General features: G+C 39.3%; 1 protein-coding gene across 16 annotated transcripts in view; it reads left to right on the top strand.

Moving 5' to 3' along the window:
* Positions 1–27,886, top strand: part of adgrb2 (adhesion G protein-coupled receptor B2) — a 1,085,043-nt gene that overhangs the window by 311,729 nt on the left and 745,428 nt on the right. For 13 of the 16 annotated variants that reach the window (XM_061882478.1, XM_061882475.1, XM_061882470.1 and 10 more), the window contains exon 1: positions 24,822–24,928. The exons of the other annotated variants lie outside the window; for them this stretch is intronic. The gene's annotated coding sequence lies outside the window, so the exon portion shown is untranslated. Of the gene's footprint in view, positions 1–24,821; positions 24,929–27,886 lie in introns of those variants that run through there. 16 annotated transcript variants of the gene reach the window in all.

Raw genomic sequence — 27,886 nt, forward strand, 5'->3', positions numbered from 1 at the left:
AAGTGTTTACTATAAGTGTATTACATTAGTGTTTTGTATGAGTGTTTATTTTTAGTGTATTTTATTAGTGTGCTTTATGTGTTTTATTCAAGTCTTTATTATTAGTCAATTATAATAGTGTTTATATCAATGTTTTATTTGAGTTGTTATTATTAGTTTGTTATATTAGTCTTTTATGAGTTTTATTCAAATGTGTTTATTATCAGTGTATTATATTAGTGTTTATATTAATGTTTTATTTGAGTGTTTATTATTATCTTTTCATATTAGTGTTTTATGAGTTTTTAGTTGAGTATTTATTAGTGTTCTATATTAGTTATTTGTAATCATGTTTTATTTGATGGTTTATTATCGGGGTATTATATGAGTGTTTTATGATAATGTTTTATTCAAGTATTTATTATTAGTGTTCTATATCAGTGTTTTATATGAGTGTTCATTATTATTCTATTTTATTAGTGTTTTATGAGTGTTTCATTTGATTGTTTATTAGCACTGTATCATATTAGTGTTTATATTAATGTTTTATTTGAGTGTTTATGATGAGTGTATTAGTGTTTTATGTTAATATATTTATTTAAATGTTTATTAGTGTATTTCATTCGTGTTTTACAGAGTGTTTTTTATTAGTCTATTTTATTAGTGTTCTATGTGTTTTATTCGAGTGTTTATTATTGGTCTGTTTGTATATTTGTGTTTATTTTAATGTTTTATTTGAGTGTTTATTATTAGTTTGTTATATCAATGCCATTAGAAAATAATTGCGGCCTAACTCGACCTCCTTTTGTGACAAATGGTCTTTGCTAAGAAGTAACGTCTCCAGCAACTGCCGACTCGAACAACTTTGAGGAGGTGTTTTTGTGTGTGGGCACGCCCCACTTTTCATGACGCAGTTGTCCAGGGGATAAAACAATTAGGGACAAAACTGGTTTCTAACCAAGTCCAGGGCCATCCTTCATTGTCCCCGGCGCTGGTATTTGTCCAATGATGTACGAGCCAACCCAAACACTCTCCTCAGCAGCCCAATGTCCTGATTACAAACTATTATTCACTGCTACTTACTGTAATAAAGCGCTAATGGGGGCTCATAAATCCACACACAAAGTAGGCCCTTCAATCACAGGGCGTCACCACCGGGTCCACCAGGGACGCAAGACTCGCTGGACAGGAAGGTCAATGTCCATCCTATGACCCGCTTCACTGGTTACCTGTAACACCGTCCATCCATACATTTTCTAACTGTAGCACTGTCCACCCATCCATTTTCTACCTGTAGCACTGTCCATCCATCCATTTTTACCTGTAACACTATCCATCCATCCATTTTCTACTAGTTACACTGTCCATCCATCCATTTTCTACCTGTAGCACTGTCCTTCCATCCATTTTTTTTATCTCTAAAACTGTCCAAGCATCCATTCTCTACCTGTAAAAAATCCATAAATTTTTTAACTATAACACCGTCCATCCATTCATGCTCTACCTGCATCACTGCCCATCCATACATTTTCTACCTGTAACACTGTCCATCCATCCATTCTCTACCTGCAACACTGACCATCCATCCATGTTCTACCTGTAACACTGTCCATTCATCCATGTTCTACCTGTAACACGTAAAATCATCCATTTTCTACCTGTAACACTGTCCATCCATCCATTGTATTGTATTGTATTGTACCATATGTCCCGGCAAGAAATCTGCGTTCAAAGGACTCCGGCTTGTTAGTGATTTGGTCTGCGGGCTATAGAGCGTTTTCCGTTCGGGCTCCAGTACTCTGGAATGCCCTCCCGGTAACAGTTCGAGATGCCACCTCAGTAGAAGCATTTAAGCCTCACCTTAAAACTCATTTGTATACTCTAGCCTTTAAATAGACTCCCTTTTTAGACCAGTTGATCTGCTGTTTCTTTTCTTTTTCTTCTATGTCCTACTCTACCCTGTGGAGGGGGTCCGGTCCGATCCGGTGGCCATGTACTGCTTGCCTGTGTATCGGCTGGGGACATCTCTGCGCTGCTGATCCGCCTCCGCTTGGGATGGTTTCCTGCTGGCTCCGCTGTGAACGGGACTCTCGCTGCTGTGTTGGATCCGCTTTGGACTGGACTCTCGCGACTGTGTTGGATCCATTGTGGATTGAACTTTCACAGTATCATGTTAGACCCGCTCGACATCCATTGCTTTCCTCCTCTCTAAGGTTCTCATAGTCATTATTGTCACCGACGTCCCACTGGGTGTGAGTTTTCCTTGCCCTTATGTGGGCCTACCGAGGATGTCGTGGTGGTTTGTGCAGCCCTTTGAGACACTAGTGATTTAGGGCTATATAAGTAAACATTGATTGATTGATTGATGATATATATATATATATATACATATATATATATATATATATATATATATATGTATATATATATGTATATATATATATAACAACGACATCGGCGGTTCAGCGCCCACGTAGGGGCAAGGAAGAGCTCACAACCTAGTGGGACGTCGATGGGAATGACTATGAAAAACCTTGGAGAGGACCGTAAATGTAAGTAACATGTGACTCTAACACTATTAACTAGATCCACTCGACGTCCAGTGCACCGGTCGCCCAGGGGAGGGTCCCATTGGGTCCCCTCCAAGGTTTCTCATTGTATCCCAGTGGGTTGGGTTTTTTCTTGCCCTGATGTGGGATCTGATATCGTGTGCAACCCTTTGAGACACTTGTGATTAAGGGCTATATAAATACACTTTGATTGATTGATTGATTGATCCATTCCCTACCTGTAACATCGTCCATCATCCATGTTCTACCTGTAACACCGTCAATCCATCCATGCTCTACCTGTACCACTGTCCATCCCTCCATTTTGTACCTGTAACACTGTCCATCCATCCATGTTCTAACTGTAACACTGTCCATCCATTCATGTGCTACATGTAACACTGTCCATCCATTCATGTTCTACCTGTAACACTGTCCACCTATCCATGTTCCAACTGTAACACTGTCCATCCATCCACATGTTACCTGTAACACCGTCCATCCATCCATTTCCACCTGTAACACTGTCCATCCATCCATTTTCTAACCTTAACACGCCCATCCATCCATGTTCTACCAGTAACACTGTCCACCCATCCATTTTCTACCTGTAACACCGTCCATCCATCCATCCATTTTCTACCTGTAACACTGTCCATCCATCCATCCATTCCCTACCTGTAACATTGTCCATCATCCATGTTGTACCTGTAACACCGTCAATCAATCCATGCCTTACCTGTTCCACTGTCCATCCCTCCATTTTGTACCTGTAACATTGTCCATCCATCCATGTTCTAACTGTAACACTGTCCATCCATTCATGTGCTACATGTAACACTGTCTATCCATTCATGTTCTACCTGTAACACTGTCCATCTATCCATGTTCCAACTGTAACACTGTCCATCAATCCACATGTTACCTGTAACACCGTCCATCCATCCATCCATTTTCACCTGTAACACTGTCCATCCATCCACTTTCTACCTGTAACACTGTCCATCCATCCATTTTCTAACCATAACACGCCCATCCATCCATGTTCTACCAGTAACACTGTCCATCCATCTATTTTCCTACCTGTAACACCGTCCGTCCATCCATACATTTCCTACCTGTAACACTGTCCGTCCATCCATCCATTTCCTACCTGTAACACCGTCCCATGTAGTAGTTTAGGAATTTATGCGGCAGCCCACAAACTTTGGCAATGTGAACACCGTTGAAACTCTGAAGTCGCCGGCTCCCAGATTCCAGTACACTTGTAAAAGCAATGTTACGTGAGTACTATGACTCAAGTACAATTAGTGTTACTTCAGAGTACTCAAGTACAAGTAGTGTTACTTCAGAGTAATATTACTCAAGTACATGTCGTGTTACTTCAGACTAATATGACTCAAGTACAAGTAGTGTTACTTCAGAGTACTCATGTAAAAGTAGTGTTACTTCAAAGTAATTACTCAAGTACAATTAATGTTACTTCAGGGTACTCAAATACAACTAGTGTTACTTCAGAGTAATATGCCTCAAGTACAATTAGTGTTACTTCAGTGTACTGTATTAAAATAGCATTACTTCAGAGTAATTTGACCCAAGTACAAATAGTGTTACTTCAGATTAATATGACTCAAGTACAAGTAGTGTTACTTCAGAGAACAGAAATAACAGTAGTGTTACTTCAAAGGACTCATGTACAACTACTGTTACTTCAGATTAATATCACTCAAGTACAAGTAATGTTTCTTCAGAGTACTCAAGTACAAGTAGTGTTACTTCAGATTAATATTACTCAAGTACAAGTAGTGTTACTTCAGAGTAATATGACTCAAGTACAAGTAGTGTTATTTCAAAGTACTCAAGTAAAATAGTGTTACTTCAGAGAAATATGACTTAAGTACAAGTAGTGTTTCTTCAGAGTACTCGAGTACAAGTAGGGTTACTTCAGATTAATATGACTCAAGTACCAGTAGTGTTACAAGTAATAACAGTAGTGTTACTTCAAAGGACTCATGTACAACTACTGTTACTTCAGATTAATATGACTCAAGTGCAAGTAATGTTACTTCGGAGTACTCAAGTAAAAGTATTGTTACTTCAGAGTAATATAAATCAAGTACAACTAGTGTTACTTCAAGATTAATATGACTCAAGTACAAGTAGTGTTACTTCAGAGTACTCAAGTAAAAATAGCGTTACTTCAGAGTAATATGACTCAAGTACAAGTAGTGTTACTTCAGAGTACTCATGTGCAAGTAGTGTCACTTCAGATTGATATGACTCAAGTAAAAGTAGTGTTTCTGCAGAGTACTCAAGTATAAGTAGTGTTACTTCAGAGTAATATGACTCAAGTGCAAGTAGTGTTACTTCAGAGTACTCAAGTACAAGTAGTGTTACTTCAGAGAAATATGACTTAAGTACAAGTAATGTTACTTCAGAGTACTCAAGTAAAAGTATTTTTACTTCAGAGTAGTATGAATCAAGTACAAGTTGTGTTACTTCAAAGTACTCAAGTACAACGAGTGTTACTTCAAGATTAATATAACTCGAGTACAAGTAGTGTTACTTCAGAGTACTCAAGTCAAGTAGTGTTACTTCAGAGTGATATGACTCAAGTGCAAGTAATGTTACTTCAGAGTAATCAAGTATAAGTAGTGTTACTTCAGAGTGATATGACTCAAGTAAAAGTAGTTTCCTCAGAGTACTCAAGTACAAGTAGTGTTACTTCAGAGTACTCAAGTAAAAATAGCGTTGCTTCAGAGTAATATGACTCAAGTACAAGTAGTGTTACTTCAGAGTACTTATGTACAAGTAGTGTTTCTTCAGAGTACTCAAGTATATGTAGTGTTACTTCAGAGTGATATGAGTCAAGTAAAAGTAGTGTTACTTCAGAGTACTCATGTACAAGTAGTGTTACTTCAGAGTGATATGACTCATGTACAAGCAAGTAGTGTTACTTCAGAGTACTCATGTACAAGTAGTGTTACTTCAGAGTACTCATGTACAAGTAGTGTTTCTTTAGAGTACTCATGTACAAGTAGTGTTTCTTCAGAGTACTCGAGTACAAGTAGGGTTACTTCAGATTAATATGACTCAAGTACCAGTAGTGTTACAAGTAATAACAGTAGTGTTACTTCAAAGGACTCATGTACAACTACTGTTACTTCAGATTAATATGACTCAAGTGCAAGTAATGTTACTTCGGAGTACTCAAGTAAAAGTATTGTTACTTCAGAGTAATGTAAATCAAGTACAACTAGTGTTACTTCAAGATTAATATGACTCAAGTACAAGTAGTGTTACTTCAGAGTACTCAAGTAAAAATAGCGTTACTTCAGAGTAATATGACTCAAGTACAAGTAGTGTTACTTCAGAGTACTCATGTGCAAGTAGTGTCACTTCAGATTGATATGACTCAAGTAAAAGTAGTGTTACCTCAGAGTGATCATGTACAAGTAGTGTTTCTACAGAGTACTCAAGTATAAGTAGTGTTACTTCAGAGTAATATGACTCAAGTGCAAGTAGTGTTACTTCAGAGTACTCAAGTACAAGTAGTGTTACTTCAGAGTACTCATGTACAAGTAGTGTTTCTTGAGAGTACTCATGTACAAGTAGTGTTCTTTTAGAGTACTCAAGTATAAGTAGTGTTTCTTCAGAGTACTCAAGTGTACGTAGTGTTACTTCAGAGTACTCAAGTATAAGTAGTGTTTCTTCAGCGTACTCAAGTATAAGTAGTGTTACTTCAGCGTACTCAAGTATAAGTAGTGTTACTTCAGAGTGATATGACTCAAGTGCAAGTAGTGTTACTTCAGAGCAATCAAGTATAAGTAGTGTTACTTCAGAGTGATATGACTCAAGTAAAAGTAGTTTCCTCAGAGTACTCAAGTACAAGTAGTGTTACTTCAGAGTAATCAAGTAAAAATAGCGTTACTTCAGAGTAATATGAATCAAGAACAAGTAGTGTTACTTCAGAGTACTTATGTACAAGTAGTGTTTCTTCAGAGTACTCAAGTATATGTAGTGTTACTTCAGAGTGATATGACTCAAGTAAAAGTAGTGTTACATCAGAGTAATCATGTACAAGTAGTGTTTCTTCAGAGTACTCAAGTGCAAGCAGTGTTACTTCAGAGTACTCAATTACTAGTGTTACTTCAGAGTTATATGACTCGATTGCAAGTAGTGTTACTTTAGAGTTCTCAAGTATAAGTAGTGTTACTTCAGAGTGATATGACTCAAGTAAAAGTAGTGTTTCCTCAGAGTACTGAAGTATAAGTAGTGTTACTTCAGAGTAATATGACTCAAGTACAAGTTAAGAACTAAGTCAGGGTCATTCAGCTCTTAAATTGAACCGAGATTCGGTTCTAAATCCATCATCACCTCAGGAATCGGAGTCAGATTAAATCGTTAGCTTCCCAAAGATTCACACGTCTAGCAGACTCAGTTGAGTCTTTGACTTTGACTAACTCATAAATTGTATTCATAGAAGCCGTACACAAGTCCTTGAGGGTGCATAGGAGTTTGCCCAACCAGTCTTGGAGAAGGCATTAGACCGTGTCCCTCAGGAAGTCCTGTGGGGAGGGCTCAGAGAGTATGAGGTATCGGACTGTTAGATTGTGGTGGTCCGCTCCCTGTACGATCAGTGTCAGACCTTGGTCCGCATTGCCGGCAGTAAGTCGGATCCGTTTCCAGTCAGGGTTGGACTCCGCCAAGGCTGCCCCTTTGTCACCCATTCTGTTCCTAACTTTTATGGACAGAATTTCTAGGCGCAGTCAGGGCGTTGAGGGGTTCCGGTTTGGTGGCCGCACGATTAGGTCTCTGCTTTTTGCAGATGATGTGGTCCTGATGGCTTCATCTGTCCAGGATCTTCAGCTCTCACTGGACCGATTTGCAGCCGAGTGTGAAGCGACCGGGATGAGAATCAGCACCTCCAAGTCCGAGTTCTTGCCTGGAAAAGGGAAGAGTTCAATCTCCGGGTTGGTGAGGAGACCCTGCCCCAAGTGGAAGAGTTCATGTACCTTGGAGTCTTGTTCACGAGTGAGAGAAGAGTGGATGGTGAGATCGACAAGCGGATCGGCGCGTCGTCTTCAGTAATGCGGACGCTGTATCGATCCGTTGTGGTGAAGAAGGAACTGAGCCGGAAGGCGAAGCCCTCAATTTACCGGTCAATCTACATTCCCATCCTCACCTATGGTCATGAGCTTTGGGTTATGACCGAAAGGACAAGATCACGGGTACAAGCGGCCGAAATGAGTTTCCTCCGCTGGGTGGCGGGTCTCTCCCTTAGAGATAGGGTGAGAAGCTCTGCCATCCGTGGGGAGCTCAAAGTAAAGCTGGTGCTCCTCCACATGGAGAGGAGCCAGATGAGGTGCTTCGGGCATCTGGTCAGGATGCCACCAGAACGCCTCCCTAGGGAGGTGTTTAGGGCACGTCCGACCGGTAGGAGGCCACGGGGAAAACCCAGGACACGTTGGGAAGACTATGTCTCCCGGCTGGCCTGGGAACGCCTGGGGATCCCCCGGGATGAAGTGGCTGGGGAGAGGAAAGTATGGGCTCCCCTGCTTAGGCTGCTGCCCCCGCGACCAGACCCCAGATAAGCGGAAGAAGATGGATAAATTAAACAAGCGAGGAATTTACTGTGGTTAATGCGAATTCTTATAAATATTATAACTGGTACAGCTCTACTTTATTATAGTAATGATAATCCAGACCCTCGTGACAAGCTCTGTTGCTGATTCTATAGTTATCATCACACCCCCTCCCCTAGTTGTGGTGGCGTCACACCAACCGATTTTATAACCTTGCAAAAAAATATTTTTTCCCAAGAAACTCGGCATGCACTCCACACGGCACGGATTTTGTGGCGTTCGTACCAAATTAGTTGAGGAGGGGATATTCAGAAGAGCGATTCATTGTGTAGGAGCACAAAATGTAACGTCAGGGTATGCAAAAACAAAAACAAAAACAAAAAGACATGATGAAGACCCCGTCCTTGGCTTCCTTGCAACACTCTCGTTCAGATGGTGTGGCTTCATGCAGCAGCCCGTCAGAGAATGGCTGACATGACGCCAGTCAGTCATCAAGTACGCCTCGTTGAAATTCTGCTCGTCGCTTCCCTTCCTCCCTCTCTCTCTCTCTCTCTCTCTCCATCCCCCCGGCCTCCCTCTCTCGCTTTCTCCATCCCCCAGCCTCCCCTCCTCCTCTGCATGGCGCCGGGCGAAAAGCGCCCTGCTTTTTTTTTTTTTTTTGCTCGCGGCGTTACGTAAGGGAGAAAAATCACCCCGAAAAAAAAAAGTCATTTGTGTACATTAGGTAGACAAATGTGATGGGACTTTTGGACAAGTGGGAATGGAGGAGGACAAAATTCAGCACGTGCATGATGAGAATCGGGAATCGCTGAGTAGGAGGGATGGGAAGTCTATATCAGAGGTGTCAAACTCATTTTAGATCAGGAGGGGGGCCACATGGACAAAAATCTACTCCCGAGTGGGCCGGACTGGTAAAATCAAGGCACGATAACTTAACGATAACGACAACTTCGGATTGTTTTTGTCCGGTTCAAACACCGAACTGTCTATTAAACAGGAGGAGCAGCAAGGAATCAAACAGAGACAGGGGGATCGCTGGAGCCTATCTCAGCTGCATTCGGGCGGTAGGCGGGGTACACCCTGGATAAGTCCATCCATCCATCCATTTCCTACCACCTATTCCCTTTGGGATCACAGGGGGCGCTGGTGCTTATCTCCCTGGACAAGTCGCTGCCTCATAAACAGCTAAAAGAAAGGGTGCTTGGAGTGGTGTAAGGTTTGCCCCCTCTCTGCTCATAGATTTTGGGTCCTGATAGGTCCCTTCCCGTGGCTGTCCAGAACTGAGAAACTGACACCTCTACTGTGCATTCCATCGCGCACACAGAGGAGATATACAAGTGTCAGGTTTAAACACTAATCCATCTATTACTTTGTACACAAGACAAGAAGAAGGAATCATGCAGAGACAGAGTTGAAATGTACTCATGGAGAGAGACGTATTGGGCTGTAGACTCAGTTACAGTTTCCCCCTACGCTCTAAGGTACAGTCCCATGTGCTCTTCTATTTATTTGGGAGGTCCTTAGTTAACATCACTGAGGCTGCAAGCAGCCCCCTGTAGACACAATACATGAATATTCAGAATGGAATTGTGCCTGACACTCGTGATTTCGCCCTGTCTCTGTCCTGTCCGCGCTGAGGTACTCGATGTCCGTCCTCGGCAAAGCCACAAGTTGTGTCTTTGCACAGATAGAAAAGTACAACTTTAGCACAATTGATAATAACTATAGCAACGGCCTTTGAGCATAAGAGTTGTGTGATAACTTATACGTAGTTAGTATAACAAGCTGTCCGCCTTTTGCTTGATAAGATCAAAGACAACTTTGTGAGCACACATGGATAGTAACCACAGGCCACAGGGCAACTTGAATTGCAAACAAACAAGTTGTGTGATAACTTATATACAATTATTCTGACAGTTTTCTCTGTTTACAAATAAACAAGCACATTCTTAAAATGTACAAATCATAACTGTCAGGTTCAAACACTGATGACATTTATTAGACAGACAAGAAGCGAGGAATTAAACAGAGACAGAATTCAATTTAGCTCATTTGAGGAGAAATGTCTGGGCTGTACTCTATGTACAGTCTTCACCACACTCTGACAAAATGGTTGCACACCTCATTTATTTGGATTTTCCCTAAATACATGGCAAAAGCTGTTTCTAAAGGAACGGGGGGTCGTAAACAGCTGTTGCCTTCGGTTCCAAAACAGTTCAAAGAAAAGGTGCCTGAAGGGGGGTCAGGTCCTGTTTCCTCTCCGCTTTGTAGATCTCGGGTCAAGACAAAATCTTCCTGTGGATTACAGTAGATCAAAGGAACCGACACCTTCATGTCGCTTCCCATCCTACACTGTGGAGTTTTATAAGCCTTCTGATTGGTAAGATCAAAGACATATTTTTTTGGGGCTCGCCGGGAACTCGTTGAAACACAAGGTTCTGTGATAACTTAGATACAATTATTCTGACAATAACGTTGGGTTTGTGTACACTTACATGTTGCGGTTAATAATATTCTACCTGTATTTGTTGTTATTTATACATTTTAAATAAATTGTGTGATAATGTTCACCAGTCAACTCATTGGTGTTCATTTTCAATCAAAACTATTATTAATTCACCTGCTCATTGACTGATATAGAATCATGGTTAAAAGTTTACATACACTTGTGAAGAACATAATGTCATGGCTGTCTTGAGTTTCAAATAATTTGTACAAATCTTATTTTTTTCAGATAGAGTGATTGGAGCACATACTTGTTGGTCACAAAAAAACATTCATGAAGTTTGGTTATTTTATGAATTATTATGGGTCTACTGAATATGAGAGCAAATGTGCTTGGTCAAAAGTATACATACAGCAAGGTTAATATTTGCTTACATGTCCCTTGGCAAGTTTCACTGCAATAAGGCGCTTTTGGTAGCCACCCACAAGCTTCTGTTTAAATTTTTGACCACTCCTTTTGACATAATTGGTGCAGTTCAGCTAAATTTGTTGGTTTTCCGACGTTGACTTGTTTCTTCAGCATTGTCCACACGTTTAAGTCAGAACTTTGGGGAGGCCATTCTATAACCTTAATTGTAGCCTGATTTAGCTATTCTTTTACCACTTTTGACGTGTGTTTGGGGTCATTGTCCTGTTGGAATACCCAGCTGGGCCCCAGACCCAACCTCTGGGCTGATGATTTTAGGTTGTCCTGAAGAATTTGGAGGTAATCCTCCTTTTTCACTGTCCCATTTACTCTGTAAAGCACCAGTTCCATTGGCAGCAAAACAGGCCCAGAGCATACTACTACCACCACCATGCTTGACGGTAGGATTTGTGTTCTTGGGATTAAAAGCCTCACCTTTTCTCCTCCAAACATATTGATGGGTATTGTGGCCAAGCAGCTCCATTTTGTTTGGACGAAGATAACACCTTCCGGAGGAAAGTTCTGAAAAGTTCTGAAAATTAAGAACCCAGCATTGAAAAAAGTTGTTTCAACGTTGTATTTGTCCATCCGTCAATCCATTTTCTACCTATTGTCCCTTTTGGGGTTGCGGGTGGGTCGCTGGAGCCTACCCCAGCTGCATTCAGAGACGAATCAGAAGAACGAAGAAGAGACATGGCCAGGATGAGTAAGAAGAAGAAGTACGCTTGCAGGTTCCAAAATGATTGGTGAAAAAATCATTTCAGTTCATCCAGGACAGCTCGAAGGGGAAAGGGTTTGCTGCTTGCAAATTTTGTCGATCAGACTTCGCCATTGAACACGGTGGCCGAATGGATATACTCATTCATGAACGATTTATTTATATATATAAGAATATAAGAAATACTTGAAAATATATACCCCCACCCCAATCTAAATTAATTAGTTTAATAGATTAGTTTTTGCTTTTACAATTCCGTTGTACAATGTATAATGACAGTAAAGATATCTTCTATTATTGTCTATTATATTGTATCTCCCGAATTCGGAGGTCTCAAAGTTGGCAAGTATGGCTATTTTCGGCAACTTGTAGGTCCATGACGATGACCTCTGTTTTGTTTCATCGGCCGTTTTACTGCATGGTTACAGACCATGTCACATGTACAAAAAATGGTATATATCCGCGGCTGAGAGTCTGGAGCGGCTATTGTACGTACGATTTGGTGGGTGGGTTTTAAAATCCAGTGCCCTCTATGGTTTACAGTAATAGGTGTGTAGACCGTGTTTATTCAGCCTGGGTCATTGGGGAGATTATCCCCTATGCTCTAGCCTTCAAGGGCAGCTTTAAAAGACAGAGGTGTGGGTTACGATTAGGCGTTGCTGGGTCTGCAGTTCAGGGTGGGGGCTGGGTAATGTGATAAGTGAGCCATTTGATTCAATTGCATCCAACGGAGTGCGCTATACATTAAGACCGATACGTCACACAGCCGGCTGCGGCCTGAGTATCCGTCGACACCAGGTGATAGACCGATCTCTGTCTTCGCTCGTTCTCCCGCTCGCGGCGTCGCACCATCGTGCATCGCCCGCCTCCCGCCGGCTCAGTTTGCCCATGCAGACACAAGAGAGAGCAAGACCGGGCGGGGGGCGGTGGACCGTCTCTTACTCCGACAATCAATCACACATTAGCCGCGTCGCATTTCCACTTCAACACGTACCGACCAGAGAGTGGGCCTAACAGCAGCTTAGGGTCTGGAGCGGCCATTGTACGTAAAATTTGGTGGGTGGGTCCTAAAAACCGGTGCCCTCTATGGCCCTGGAGTTTACAGTAATACGTGTGTAGACCGTGTTTATTCAGTCTGGGTCCTTGGGGAGATTATCCCCTATGCTTTAGCCTTCAAGGGCAGCTTTAAAAGACGGAGGTGTGGGTTACGATTAGGCGTTGCTGGGTCTGCGGTTCAGGGTGGGGGCTGGGTAATGTGATAAGTGAGCCATTTGATTCAATTGCATCCAACGGAGTGCGCTCCACATTAAGACCGATACATCACACAGCCGCCTTCGGCCTGAGTATCCGTCGACACCAGGTGATAGACCGATCCCTGTCCTCGCTCGTTCTCCCACTGGTGGTGTAGCACCATCGTGCATCGCCCGCCTCCAGCCGGCTCATTTTGCCCATGCAGACACAAGAGAGAGCAAGACCGGGCGGGGGCCGGTGGACCGTCTCTTCCTCCGACAATCAATCACACATTAGCCGCGTCGCATTTCCACCCCAACACGTACCGACCAGAGAGTTGGCCTATCAGCAGCTTAGGGTCTGGAGCGGCCATTGTACGTACAATTTGGTGGGTGGGTCTGAAAACCGGTGCCCTCTATGGCCCTGGAGTTTACAGTAATAGGTGTGTAGACCGTGTTTATTCAGTCTGGGTCCTTGGGGAGATTATCCCCTATGCTCTAGCCTTCAAGGGCAGCTTTAAAAGACGGAGGTGTGGGTTACGATTAGGCGTTGCTGGGTCTGCGGTTCAGGGTGGGGGCTGGGTAATGTGATAAGTGAGCCATTTGATTCAATTGCATCCAACGGAGTGCGCTCCACATTAAGACCGATACATCACACAGCCGCCTGCGGCCTGTGTATCCGTCGACACCAGGTGATAGACCGATCCCTGTCTTCGCTCGTTCTCCCACTGGTGGTGTAGCACCATCGTGCATCGCCCGCCTCCAGCCGGCTCAGTTTGCCCATGCAGACACAAGAGAGAGCAAGACCGGGCGGGGGGCGGTGGACCGTCTCTTACTCCGACAATCAATCACACATTAGCCGCGTCGTATTTCCACCCCAACACGCCACCGACCAGAGAGTGGGCCTAACAGCAGCTTAGGGTCTGGAGCGGCCATTGTAAGTACAATTTGGTGGGTGGGTCTTAAAAACCGGTGCCCTCTATGGCCCTGGAGTTTACAGTAATAGGTGTGTAGACCGTGTTTATTCAGTCTGGGTCATTGGGGAGATTATCCCCGATGCTCTAGCCTTCAAGGGCAGCTTTAAAAGACGGAGGTGTGGGTTACGATTAGGCGTTGCTGGGTCTGCGGTTCAGGGTGGGGGCTGGGTAATGTGATAAGTGAGCCATTCAATTCAATTGCATCCAACGGAGTGCGCTCCACATTAAGACCGATACATCACACAACCGCCTGCGGCCTGTGTATCCGTCGACACCAGGTGATAGACCGATCCCTGTCTTCGCTCGTTCTCCCACTGGTGGTGTAGCACCATCGTGCATCGCCCGCCTCCAGCCGGCTCATTTTGCCCATGCAGACACAAGAGAGAGCAAGACCGGGCGGGGGCCGGTGGACCGTCTCTTCCTCCGACAATCAATCACACATTAGCCGCGTCGCATTTCCACCCCAACACGTACCGACCAGAGAGTGGGCCTAACAGCAGTAGGCAGGTGTGAGGAAACGCTGATAATATAGCCAGCCTGCGCCTCGGACGTGTGCACTGAGTCATATTTACGGCATTTAGTGAGCGTGCGTGGTACGGATGGTAATGGAACACAAATGCAATCAAAGCAGCATAGTGAGATAAATGCTCCGCTCAAAGGCTTTTAGCCAAACAGTTTAGCTTCTTCATCCCCGTGTCATTCCCCTTTAATGTAAGTGCACTGTTAAAGGGGGATTGACAATCCCCTATGCAAGACGAGAACACCTTTTTCTTTTTTAATGCGTTCTAAATAACTAATAAACGTAAGTCAAAGTCAGTGGAGGGCCATGCGTTTCTCACCTAGGCCTTCAGTGGTGCCAGACTTCAATGATTACCTTTAAAATACTGTGGTTTACAGTTGTGGTGTAAAGTCATTCTAAAACCTTCATTATAGCCTGATTTAGCCATTCCTTTACCACTTTTGACGTGTTTGTGGTAGGGATGTCATGTTGGAACACTCAACTGCGCCCAAGACCCAACCTCCGCGCTGATGATTCCAGGTTGTCCTGAAGAGTTTGGAGGTAATCTTCCTTTTTCATTGTGCCATTTACTCTCTGTAAAGCACCAGTTCCAAGCTTCTGGTTGAATTTTTGACCACTTCTCTTGACAAAATAGGTGCATTTCAACTAAATTTGTTGATTTTCTGACATGGACTTGTTTCTTCGGCATTGTCCACACTTTTAGTCAGGACTTTGGGAAGGCCATTCTAAAACCTTAATTCTAACCGTATTAGTCATTCGTTGACCACATTTGAGGGTCCTTGTCCCGTTGGAACACCCAACTGCGCCCAAGACCCAAGCTCCGGGCTGATGATTTAAGCTTGTCATGAAGAATTTGGAGGTAATCCAAATAGTATTGCGGCCAAACAGCTCAATTTTTGTTTTATCTGACCACAGAAATTTCCTCCAGATGGTTTTATCTTTGTCCATGGGATGTCAGATGAAACAAAAACAGAGCTGTTTGGCCACAATACCCAGGAATATGTTTGGAGGAGAAAAATGAGGCCTTCTATTCCAGGAACATCATTCCTACCGTCAAGCATGGTGGTGATAGTATTATGCTATGGGCCGTTTTTTCTGCCAATGGAACTGGTGCTTTACAGAGAGTAACTGGGACAATGAAAAAGGAGGATTACCTCCGAATTCTTCAGGTCCGTTGCTTTTCAATGGGATTTGGGAATTCCGGGATTTTTTTTATTTGTATTTTTTTTTTATGTTAAAAAATATGAAGTTTTTGAATGGTTGGTGTTGGAATTTTTCAAAACAGTCCAAAATTGTTGAAGTAGTAACATTTTTAATTGAGAAATGGTATTATGGAATTTCTAGAATTTCGGGAAAACTAGGAATTTTTCTAGGTCAAATAAACACTTTGTTTTTGTGTTCTGATTAGGAAGAGTGATTTGATGGTGGAACGGTTTGAGTGGGTTGAAAAATGTGGAAAGAATAGCGGACAGAAAAATGGGTGAAATAAGGGTTTGAAAAAACAGGAGTTCTGGGAATTCCTGGAATTTTTTTTGTTGTCGGAAAAATATAAATTTGAATTTTCATGATTATTGTAATATGTTGAAGGGGGAATGTTTTGAATCGGTTGAAAAATGGGGGGATTGTGGATGTTTGAAAAATGGATAGTTCATTTTGAATGGGGAAAATGTCCCTAAAACTGGGAATTCCAGGAAATCCGGGATTTTTTTTTATAATTGTTGAAAGGGAGAACACAATTCCTGATAAGGCTGAATATTTTGAAGTCAAAACGGTTTGAATCGGATAAAAAATTGGGGGATTGTGGAACTTTGAAAAATGTCCTGTTATTTTCAATAGGAATGTCACAGAAATGTGGGAATTCCGGGAAAATAGGACTTTTTTTATTTTATTTTAAAAAGTATGAATTTTCTGAAAATTTCTGAATGGTTGGTGTTGGAATTTTTCAAAACAGTCTAAAAATATTGACGTAGTATCATTTTTAATTAAGATGTGGTATTACGGAATTCCTAGAAATTCTGGAAATTTGGGAATTTTTCCAGTTTGTTTTTGTGGGACGGCGTGGCACAGTGGGAGAGTGGCCGTGTGCAACCCGAGGGTCACTGGTTCAAATCCCACCTAGTACCAACCTCGTCACGTCCGTTGTGTCCTGAGCAAGACACTTCACCCCTGCTCCTGATGGGTGCCTTGCATGGCAGCTCCCTCCATCAGTGTGCAAATGTGTGTGTGAATGGGTAAATGTGGAAGTAGTGTCAAAGCGCTTTGAGTACCTTGAAGGTAGAAAAGCGCTATACAAGTACAGCCCATTTATCATTTATTTATTTATTTGTGTCTCCTGATTAAGAGGAATGAATTTGACGGTTGAAGTGGGTTGAAAAATGTGGAAAGAGTAGTCGACAGAGAAAAGGGTGAAAAAAGGGTGTGAAAAAACTGGATTTCTGGGAATTTCTGCAAATGTCTTTGATGGTGGAAAATTATTAATTTGAATGTCCAGAATTGGTAGAATATTTTAAAGGTGGAATGGGTTGAATCGGTTGAAAAATGTGGGAATTGTGGAAGTTTGAAAAATGGATTGTTCATTTTGAATGGGGAAAATGTCCCTAAAACTGTGAATTCCAGAAAATCTGGGATTTTTTGTTGTTGTTATATAATTGTTGAAAGGGAGCACACAATTCCTGATAAGGCGGAATATTTTGAAGTCAAAACGGTTTGAATCGGATAAAAAATGTTGGGATTGTGGAACTTTGAAAAATGCCCTGTTATTTTCAATAGGAATGTCACAGAAATGTGGGGATTCCGGGAAAATAGTATTTTTTTTAAAATTTATTTTAAAAAGTATGAATTTTCTGAAAGTTTGGAAAAATATTAATTTGAATTTCCAGGATTTGTAGAATATTTTAAATGTGGAATGGGTTGAATCGGTTGAAAAATGTGGGAATTGTGCAAGTTTAAAAAATGGATAGTTCATTTTGAATGGGAAAAATGTCCCTAAAACTGGGAATTCCAGGAAATCTGGCATTAATTTTTTTTTATAATTGTTGAAATGGAGCACACGATTCCTGAAAAGGCTGAATATTTTAAAGTCAAAACGGTTTGAATCGGATAAAATATGTGGGAATTGTGGAACTTTGAAAAATGTTCCGTTCTTGTCAGTGGGAATGTCATGGAAATTTGGGAATTCCGGGAAAAGAGGGATTTGTTTTTTTTTTTAATTTTAAAAAGTAAGAATTTTCTGAATGGTTGGTGTTGGAATTTTTCAAGACGGTCTTAAAATATTCAAGTAGTAACATTTTTAATTAAGATACAGTATTATGGAATTCCTAGAATTTCAGGAAAACCGGAAATTTTTCCGGTTCAAAAAACAACTTAGTTTTTTTGTCCTGATTAAGAGGAATAATTTGATGGTTTAAGTGGGTTGAAAATAGTGGAAAGAGTAGTCACCAGAAAAAAAGGGTGAAAAAACAGGAGTTCTGGGAATTCCTGCAAAAAAAAAATTAAGTTGGAAAAATATTAGTGTGAATGTCCAGGATTTGTAGAATATGTTGAAGGTGGAATGGTTTGAATTGGTTGAAAATTGTGGGAATTGCAGAATTTTGAAAAATGGACAGTTCATTTTCAATGGGGAAAATGTCCCTAAAACTGGGAATTTGAGGAAATCTTTTTTAATAATTGTTGAAAGGGAGAACACACTTGCTGAAAAGGCTGAATATTTTGAAGAAAAACGGTTTGAATCAGATGAAAAATGTGGGAAATCTGGAACTTTGAAAAAAGTCCCGTTCTTTTCAATTGGAATGTCATTGAAATTTGGGAATTCCGGGAAAATAGAGATTTAAAGGTTATTATTTTTCTGAAAGTTTATGAATGGTTGGTGTTGGAATTTTTGAAATCGGTCTAAAAATGTTGAAGTAGTAACATTTTTAATTGAGAATTGGCACCACGGAATTCCTAGAATTTCGGGAAAACCGGCAATTTTTCCAATTAAAAAAAAAACATTTCAGGCAGCGACTTGTCCAGGGTGTACGCCACCTTCCGCCTGATTGTAGCTGATTGTAGCGCCCCCCGCAACCCAAAAGGGAATAAGCGGTAGAAAAATGGATGGATGGAAAAAACAATTTTGTTTTTGTGTCCTGATTAAGAGGAACACATTTGACGGTGGAACGGTTGAAGTGGGTTGAAAAATGTGGAAGGATTAGTCAACGGAAAAAAAGGATGGGGAAAAATATGGTAATTTTGGGAATTCCTGGAAAAAAAAATTGAAGTTTGAAAAATATTACTTTGAATGTCCAGGATTGGTAGAAAATGTTGAAAGTGGAATGGTTTGAATTGTTTGAAAAATGTGGGAATTGTGGAAGTTTGAAAAATGGAAAGTTCATTTTGAATGGTGAAAATGTCCCGAAAACTGGGAATTATAAGAAATATTTTTAATAATTGTTGAAAGGGAGCACACCATTTCTGAAAAGGCTGAATATTTTGAATTCAAAACGGTTTGAATCGGATAAAATACGTGGGAATTTTTGGAACTTTGAAACTTCGTTCTTTTCAATGGGAATTTCATGGAAATTTGGGAATTTCGGGAAAAGATGGATTTTTTATTTAATGTTAAAAAGATGAATTTTCTGATAGTTTCTGAATGGTTGGTGTTGGAATGTTTCAAAATGGTCTTAAAAGTGTTGAGGTAGTAACATTGAGAAATGGTATTACGGAATTCCTAGAGTTTCTGGAAAACCGGGAATTTTTCCAGTTAAAAAAAAAAACTTAGTTTTTGTGTCCTGATTAAGAGGAATGATTTGACGGTTGAAGTGGGTTGAAAAATGTGGTAAGAGTAGTCGTCAGAAAAAAGGTTTTGAAAAAACGGGAGTTCTGGAATTTCTTTTTGAAGTTGGAAAAATATTAGTCCAGGATTTGTAGAATATGTTGTAATTGGAATGGGTTGAAAAATGTGGAAATGGTGGACGTTTGGAAAATGGCCAATTCATTTTGAATGGGAAAAGTGTCCCGGAAAACCTGGAAATCGGCTTGAATCTGATAAAAAACTGCGTATTGTAGAGCGTGCAAAAATCTAGAGAAAAAATATTATAAATAGATTAATGTTGGTGTAGAAAACCATATTTCGATGCAGCCCGCTGGATCTTTTGTTGTTTTCGTGCTAAAAAAATGTGTCTACATGACTTTAACACCAGACTTCTTCTGTTTGTTTGGTATTGCCATTACTGCCACAAGTGGTGAAAAAGTGCATGACGACTTGGTCTTCACGGTTAAAACCCACTGCTTTGTGCGTTTAATTACTAGTGACCAATTAACATGAACAAACATTTCTCTCCATTCTCCATCATTGACTTTATTGGCGGATGCGGGAAAAAAAAAGGTATTTTTATCACAAATGGTAAAGCCACAGAAAGCAAGAGGCCCTTTTATCCGGCTTGAAAAGTGCTTTTTCAAAGGAGGTTCTGAATATTTCATCATCACTGCAGTCAACCCTGTGTCGCCATGTTTAGAAGTTGTAAAAGTGTGACTGGTGTTGCGCCATACCTTTTTTTTTTTTTTTTTACATCTCGTCTGTAAATCAACATATTTTGTATCCCCTTGTTTAATACGGACTAATTGTGATGATTTTAGCTGTCACCTAGCACTCGCCGTCATCCTTTTTTCCCAGGCTGGCAAGGCTAAAAAGTGAGCTGGAATACGAGTTGTGCACCCGTGCCAGGGAAACCCTGTTCATAAATCCCGTGACCTGGCCTGTGATTATGGACGAGCGAGGCCACGCGGGGTCGTGCCTCCATATCTGTGCAGGGACACGACATTACCGCCGCATATCTGTCTCCTTTTGTGTGCTCTCAGACACCCGCTCGCAAACAGACTAGGGAATAAGGGCGCTGGCCTTTGCCTCTGAGTGTTTGCGCTGCTTATTGGAGCATGCCGTCTTTGCCACGAGCCGGCTCTCAAAGCAAAGATCCCATTTAGTTAAGCGCCCGTACGAGACCTGTCTCCGGGCTAAAACACGGAGCTGCAGAAAGGGACAGCAGGCCAGTGCACTTGTCGTGTCTCAGCAACCCGCTGCGATATCAGCACAACAAATCTCGGATGTAAAAGTGCTCCTTGAATCGTAAACATCAAAAAGCAGGAGGGTTTCGACAAAAATGACAGATGTTGTTTGGTTGGAAAATGACAAATTCAATAGTTCGGATCAACCTCAGAACCCGACGTTGATCAAACGGTTCAAACATTGATGACATCTATTAAACAGGACAAGAAGCGAAATTAACACAAAAGAAAAATATGCCTTGGGCTTAGACTGGTCCTGAATCGAGCTTGTGCAAGTCTTGTATCACAATGGATAACCCCTCCCGTCTCCTCCCAATGTACACAATGGAATTGTACAAGCCTAAGGCTACAACAAAGACAGCTATCGTCTGTTCACTGGGAACACAGAGATTGGAAAGTTTTGGGATAATTTACATGCAATTTTTCTGACAAACGTCGTCAAAAAGCATGTAATTTCAACGTTGTGTTTGTGTTTGGTTGGAAAATGACCAATTCAATAATCGAATCAACGTCAAAACCGAGCGTTGATTAAAGTTGTCGAAAAGCAATATTATTTCGGCTTTGTATTTGTGTTTGGTCGGAAAATGACAAAAATTCAATCATGGAATCAACGGAACCCAACGTTGATTAAACGTTGTCCAAAAGCATGTTGTTTCAACGTTGTATTTGTGTTTGGTTGGTAAAATTACTAACGTTCAATGGTCGAATCAACGTCAGAAACCAAAGTTGATTAAACATCATCAAAAAGGATGTTGTTTTTTACGTTGTATTTGTGTTTGGTTGGTAAAATGACTAACGTTCAATGGTCGAATCAACGTCAGAAACCAAAGTTGATTAAACATCATCAAAAAGGATGTTGTTTTTTACGTTGTATTTGTGTTTGGTTAGAAATTGACAAATTCAAGGGTCGACTCAACGTTACAACCCAACGTTGATTAAACGTCCTCAAAAAGCATGTTGTTTCAACGTTGTATTTGTAATTGGGTGGAAAATGACCAACAAATTAAATTGTGGAATTGAATTGAGAACCCAACATTGATTAAAAATTTGTCAAAAAGCATGTTTTTTTGACCTTGTATATGTGTTTGGTTGGAAAATGACCAAATGTCAATGGTCGAATCAACGTCAGAACCCAACGTTGATCAAATGTCGTCAAAAAGCATGTCATTTCAACGTTGTATTTGTGTTTGGTTGGAAGATGACCAAAATGTAATGGTTGAATCAACGTCTAAACCCAATGTTGATTAAACGTTGTCCACAAGCTTGTTGTTTCAACGTTGCATTTGTGTTTGGTTGGAAAATGACCAACATTCAATGGTGGAATCAACGTCAGAACCCAAAGTTGATTAAACATCATCAAAAAGGATGTTGTTTTAACGTTGTATTTGTGTTTAGTTGGAAATTGACAAATTCAAGGGTCGACTCAACCTCACAACCCAACGTTGATTAAACGTCCTCAAAAAGCATGTTGTTTCAACGTTGTATTTGTGTTTGGTTGGAAAATGACCAAAAAATTCAATTGTCGAATTAACGTGAGAACCCAACATTGATTAAGCGTCGTCAAAAAGCATGTTTTTTCAAAATTGTATATGTGTTTGGTTGAAAATGACCAAATGTCAATGGTCGCATTAACATCAGAACCCAACGTTGATTAAACGTTGTGAAAAAGCATGTAATTTCAACGTTGTATTTGTGTTTGGTTGGAAAATTACCAAAATGTAATGGGTGAATCAACGTCTAAACCCAACGTTGATCAAACGTTGTCGAAACGCATGTTGTTTCAACGTTGTATTTGTTTTTAGTCAGAAAATGACCAAAATTTAATGGACAGATCAACATCAGAACTTAACATTGATTAAACTTCATCAAAAAGCATGATGTCTCAACGTCGTATTAGTGTTTGGTTGGAAAATTACCAAATGTCAATGGTCGCATTAACATCAGAACCCAACGTTGATTAAACGTTGTGAAAAAGCATGTAATTTCAACGTTGTATTTGTGTTTGGTTGGAAAATTACCAAAATGTAATGGGTGAATCAACGTCTAAACCCAACGTTGATCAAACGTTGTCGAAACGCATGTTGTTTCAACGTTGTATTTGTTTTTAGTCAGAAAATGACCAAAATTTAATGGACGGATCAACATCAGAACTTAACATTGATTAAACTTCATCAAAAAGCATGATGTCTCAACGTCGTATTAGTGTTTGGTTGGAAAATTACCAAAATTAAATTGTCGAATTAACGTGAGAAACCAACATTGATTAAACGTTTTCAAAAAGTATGTTGTTTCAACGTTGTATTTGTGTTTGGTTGGAAAATGACCAAAATGTCATGGTTGAATCAACGTCAAAACCCAACGTTGATTAAACGTTGTCGAAAAGCATGTTGTTTAAACTTTGATGTAAAATTTTGGTTGGAAAATGATCAAAATGCAATGGTCGAATCCACATCAGAATCCAACATTGATTTAACGTCGCTAAAAAGCATGATGTCTCAAAGTTGCATTTGTGTTTGGTTGGAAATTGACCAAAATTCAATCGTCGAATCAATGTCAGAACCTAACGTTGATCAAAAGCATGTTGTTTTAACGTTGTATTTGTGTTTGGTTGGAAAATGACCAAAATTCAATGGTCGAATCAACATCAGAACTTAACATTGATTAAACTTCATCAAAAAGCATGATGTCTCAACGTTGTATTTGTGTTTGGTTGGAAAATTACCAAAATTCAATTGTCGAATTAAAGTGAGAACGCAACATTGATTAAACGTCGTCAAAAAGCATGTTGTTTCAACGTTGTATGTATGTTTGGTTGGAAAATGACCAAAATTTCATGGTTGAATCATCGTCAAAACCCAACGTTGAGTAAACATTGTCGAAAAGCATGTTTAAACTTTGATGTAAAATATTGGTTGGAAAATTATCAAAATGCAATGGTCGAATCCACGTCAGAACCCAACATTGATTAAACGTCAGCAAAAACCATGATGTCTCAACGCTGTATTTGTGTTTGGTTGGAAAATGACCAAAATTTAATGGTCGAATGAACACCAAAACCCAATGTTGATTAAATGTTATCCAAAAACATGTTGTTTCAACGCTGTATTTGTGTTTGGTTGGAAATAGACCAAAATTCTATGGTCAAATTAATGTCAAAACCCAACATTGATTAAACGTCATCAAAAAGCATTATGTCTCAAAATTGCATTTGTGTTTGGTTGGAAAATGAACAAAATTCAATCGTCGAATCAATGTCAGAACCCAAAGTGCATTAAAAGTCGTCAAAAAGCATGTTGTTTCAACGTTGTAATTGTGTTTGGTTGGAAAATTACCAAAATTCCATTGTCGAATTAACGTGAGAACCCAACATTGATTAAAAGTCGTCAAAAAGCATGATGTCTCAACTTTGTATTTGTGTTTGGTTGGAAAATGACTAAAATGTCATGGTTGAATCAACGCCAAAACCCAACGTTGATTAAACGTTGTCGAAAAGCATGTTGTTTAAACTTTGATGTAAAATATTGGTTGGGAAATTATCAAAATGCAATGGTCGAATCCACGTCAGAATCCAACATTGATTAAAAGTCGTCAAAAAGCATGTTGTTTCAACGTTGTATTTGTGTTTGGTTGGAAAATAACCAAAATGTCATGGTTGAATCAACGTCAAAACCCAACGTTGATTAAATGTTGTCGAAAAGCATGTTGTTTAAACTCTGATGTAAAATATTGGTTGGAAAATGATCAAAATGCAATGGTCGAATCCACATCAGAATCCAACATTGATTAAACATCGTCAAAAAGCATGTTTCTTGAAAGGTTGTATTTGTGTTTGGTTGTATACTGACCAAAAATAAATGTTCGAATCAACGTCAGTACACAAATTTCCAGGAAATTCTCATTCAAATGAATGGACATATCCATATACTTAAATTCTCTAAATTTTGCGCCATGATTCCAACATTCCATCCACCCACACTGCTCTTCTGATACATCGAACACAAAACATGATTTCCTTTTTCCAAAATCCCCATTTTTTTTCGGTAGTTTCCCAGAATTTTCTCTCCATTAACGATGAAAGGTCATGATACAATCTACTGAATACCCCACATTTCTCAACCCATTCAAACCGTTCCAACATCCAAACACTCCACTCACCTTGGATATTCACCCACATCTAATTCTGACCTTTTTTGGATTCACTTCCTGTTTTGCGCTCTTATTTTGGTTCCACTTCCTGTTGTGATTGTGTTTGGTTTGCAGCAGCTTTACTCTACTTGAGCCCTTGCCTCCTCCTGTGGATTGTTTGTGTTGATGATCTCACCTGGTGTTGGAGGGCTGATCAAAGCAGTCTTCTTTCTTTGTTGCTTGTGGGATCCTTGCAAATGTTTGCTTTTTCTTGGCATGTTGGAGGAATCCACACGGTATGTTGGACTTTGATATTTTTTTTTTGGTCCATTTTTTGAAGCACAGCTTTCGCCATACCTTTTCTGAGCGTCTTCTTTGTTTTATACATTTGGACAGTAAATTCTCCAAAAGCTGTCTCCTGCTTTTTGGGGTCATGACCTCTGCTACAGAGAGCTCACCTTACAAAACACTTTGAGTTTGAACAGTTTCTAAAGCAAGTCAATTGATTGTCTTTTTTGCTTAATTCTGGGGCCGCAACTAAAAATGTTGGAACAAAAATATCTGTATGGAGCTTCAAGATATTAAGTTTTATATAAATGTCATAATGATGTACTGTAAGTGTCTATATTAGCTATATTAGCCTACTATCAAAATGTTTTCAAAAGTATTATATAAGTGTTATAATGAAGGCAACACATCAATCAATCAATCAATGTTTATTTATCTAGCCCTAAATCACTAGTGTCTCATAAGTGTTATAATGAAGACAACACATGATGTAAGTATCTATATTAGCTACTCTAGCCTACTATCACAATGACTTTAAAAGTCTTATATAAGTCTTATAATGAAGACAACACATGATGTAAGTGTCTATATTAGCTACTCTAGCCTACTATCACAATGACTTTTAAAAGTCTTATATAAGTGTTATGATTAAGACAACACATGATGTAAGTGTCTATAATAGCCTACAATAAAAATGACTTTAAAAGTCTTATATAAGTGTTATAATGAAGACAACCCATGATGTAAGTATCTATATTAGCCTACTAAAAAAATTACTTGAAAAGTCTTATATAAGTTGTATAATGAAGACAACGCATGATGTGTCTATATTAGCTACACTAGCCTACTATCAAAATGACTTCTAAAAGTCTTATATAAGTGTTATAATGAAGACAACACAAGTGTCTATAATAGCCTACTATCCAAATGACTTTAAAAGTCTTATATAAGTCTTATAATGAAGACATCACATGATGCAAGTGTCTATACTAGCTATATTGGCCTACGATCAAAACGACTTTAAAAGTCTTATAATGAAGACAACACATGATGTAAGTGTCTGTATTAGCTACTCTAGCCTACTATCACAATGACTTTTAAAAGTCTTATATAAGTGTTATGATTAAGACAACACATGATGTAAGTGTCTATAATAGCCTACAATAAAAATGACTTTAAAAGTCTTATATAAGTGTTATAATGAAGACAACCCATGATGTAAGTATCTATATTAGCCTACTAAAAAAATTACTTGAAAAGTCTTATATAAGTTGTATAATGAAGACAACGCATGATGTGTCTATATTAGCTACACTAGCCTATTATCAAAATGACTTCTAAAAGTCTTATATAAGTGTTATAATGAAGACAACACAAGTGTCTATATTAGCCTACTATCGAAATGACTTTAAAAGTCTTATATAAGTCTTATAATGAAGACATCACATGATGCAAGTGTCTATACTAGCTATATTGGCCTACGATCAAAACGACTTTAAAAGTCTTATAATGAAGACAACACATGATGTAAGTGTCTATATTAGCTACTCTAGCCTACTATCACAATGACTTTTAAAAGTCTTCTATAAGTGTTATGATTAAAACAACACATGATGCAAGTGTCTATAATAGCCTACAATAAAAATGACTTTAAAAGTCTTATATAAGTGTTATAATGAAGACAACACATTATGTATCTATATTAGCCTACTATCAAAATGACTTCAAAAGTCTTTTATAAGTCTCATAATGACAACACATGATGTGTCTATATTAGCTATACTAGCCTACTATCAAAATGACTTCTAAAAGTCTTATATAAGTGTTATAATGAAGACAACACATGATGCAAGTGTCTTTAATAGCCTACTATAAAAATGATATTAAAAGTCGTATATAAGTGTTATAATGAAGGCAACACATGATATGTCTGTATTAGCCTACTATCAAAATTATTTTAAAATTATTATATTTGTGTTATAATGATGACAACACATGATGTAAGTGTCTATATTAGCCTAATATCAAAATGACTTTAAATGTTATAATGCTGTATAAGGCCATTCTAAAACCTTAACATGATTTAGCCATTCCTTTACTACTTTTGACATGTGTTTGGGGTCATCATCCTGTTGGAACACCCAACTGCGCCCAAGACCCAACCTCCGGGGCTGATGATTTTAGGTTGTCCTAAAGAAATTGGAGGTATTCCTCCTTTTTCATTGTCCCATTTAAAGCACCAGTTCCATTGGCAGCACAACAGGCCCAGAGCATAATACGTAATCACCACCATGCTTAACGGTAAATTTGGTGTTCCTGGGATTAAAGGCCTCATTTTTTCTCTTCCAAACATATTGCTGGGTATTGTGGCCAAACAGCTCATTTCATCTGACCACAGAACTTTCATCCAAAAGGTCATATTTTCGTCCATGTGATGTCAGATGAAACACAAATTTTGGATCGCCAAGAATATTAGTGGGATATTTTTTTCAAGCTGTCATTGCTCAAAAAAAATAATAATGCATCACAATAAATGTTGATATGAATTATTGACCTATTTAAGGCTCTAGTGACCTTACATCAAATATTTTGTTTAAAACAATTTTGGGGGGGAAAATATTGCGTATTTTATGTTTGCTGTATTAAAAGAATGATAAAAGGACTGTAAAACAATAACATAAAAAGAATAAAAACAGTTTATAATGGATAGTTGGATTTGAAATTGAGCTAAAAAGAAGAAGAAAATACATTTTTGACTTGTTTTTTTTTACACTTTTTATTAAATGTTTGGTTCTACAAATTTATTTTTTTTATTATTATTACAATTTTTTTTTAAACTGTCAGTGCTCAAATATAATGAATTAATCAATGTTATAATTTATTGAACTATCTAGGACTGCATTTACTTCACATCAAATAGTCCACTTTGGAAATCTTCGTTGGGAATATATTGCCTTTTTTTGTGT

This window comes from Nerophis ophidion, linkage group LG21, assembly GCF_033978795.1.
Source record: "Nerophis ophidion isolate RoL-2023_Sa linkage group LG21, RoL_Noph_v1.0, whole genome shotgun sequence".
Classification (NCBI taxonomy): Eukaryota; Metazoa; Chordata; class Actinopteri; order Syngnathiformes; family Syngnathidae; genus Nerophis; species Nerophis ophidion.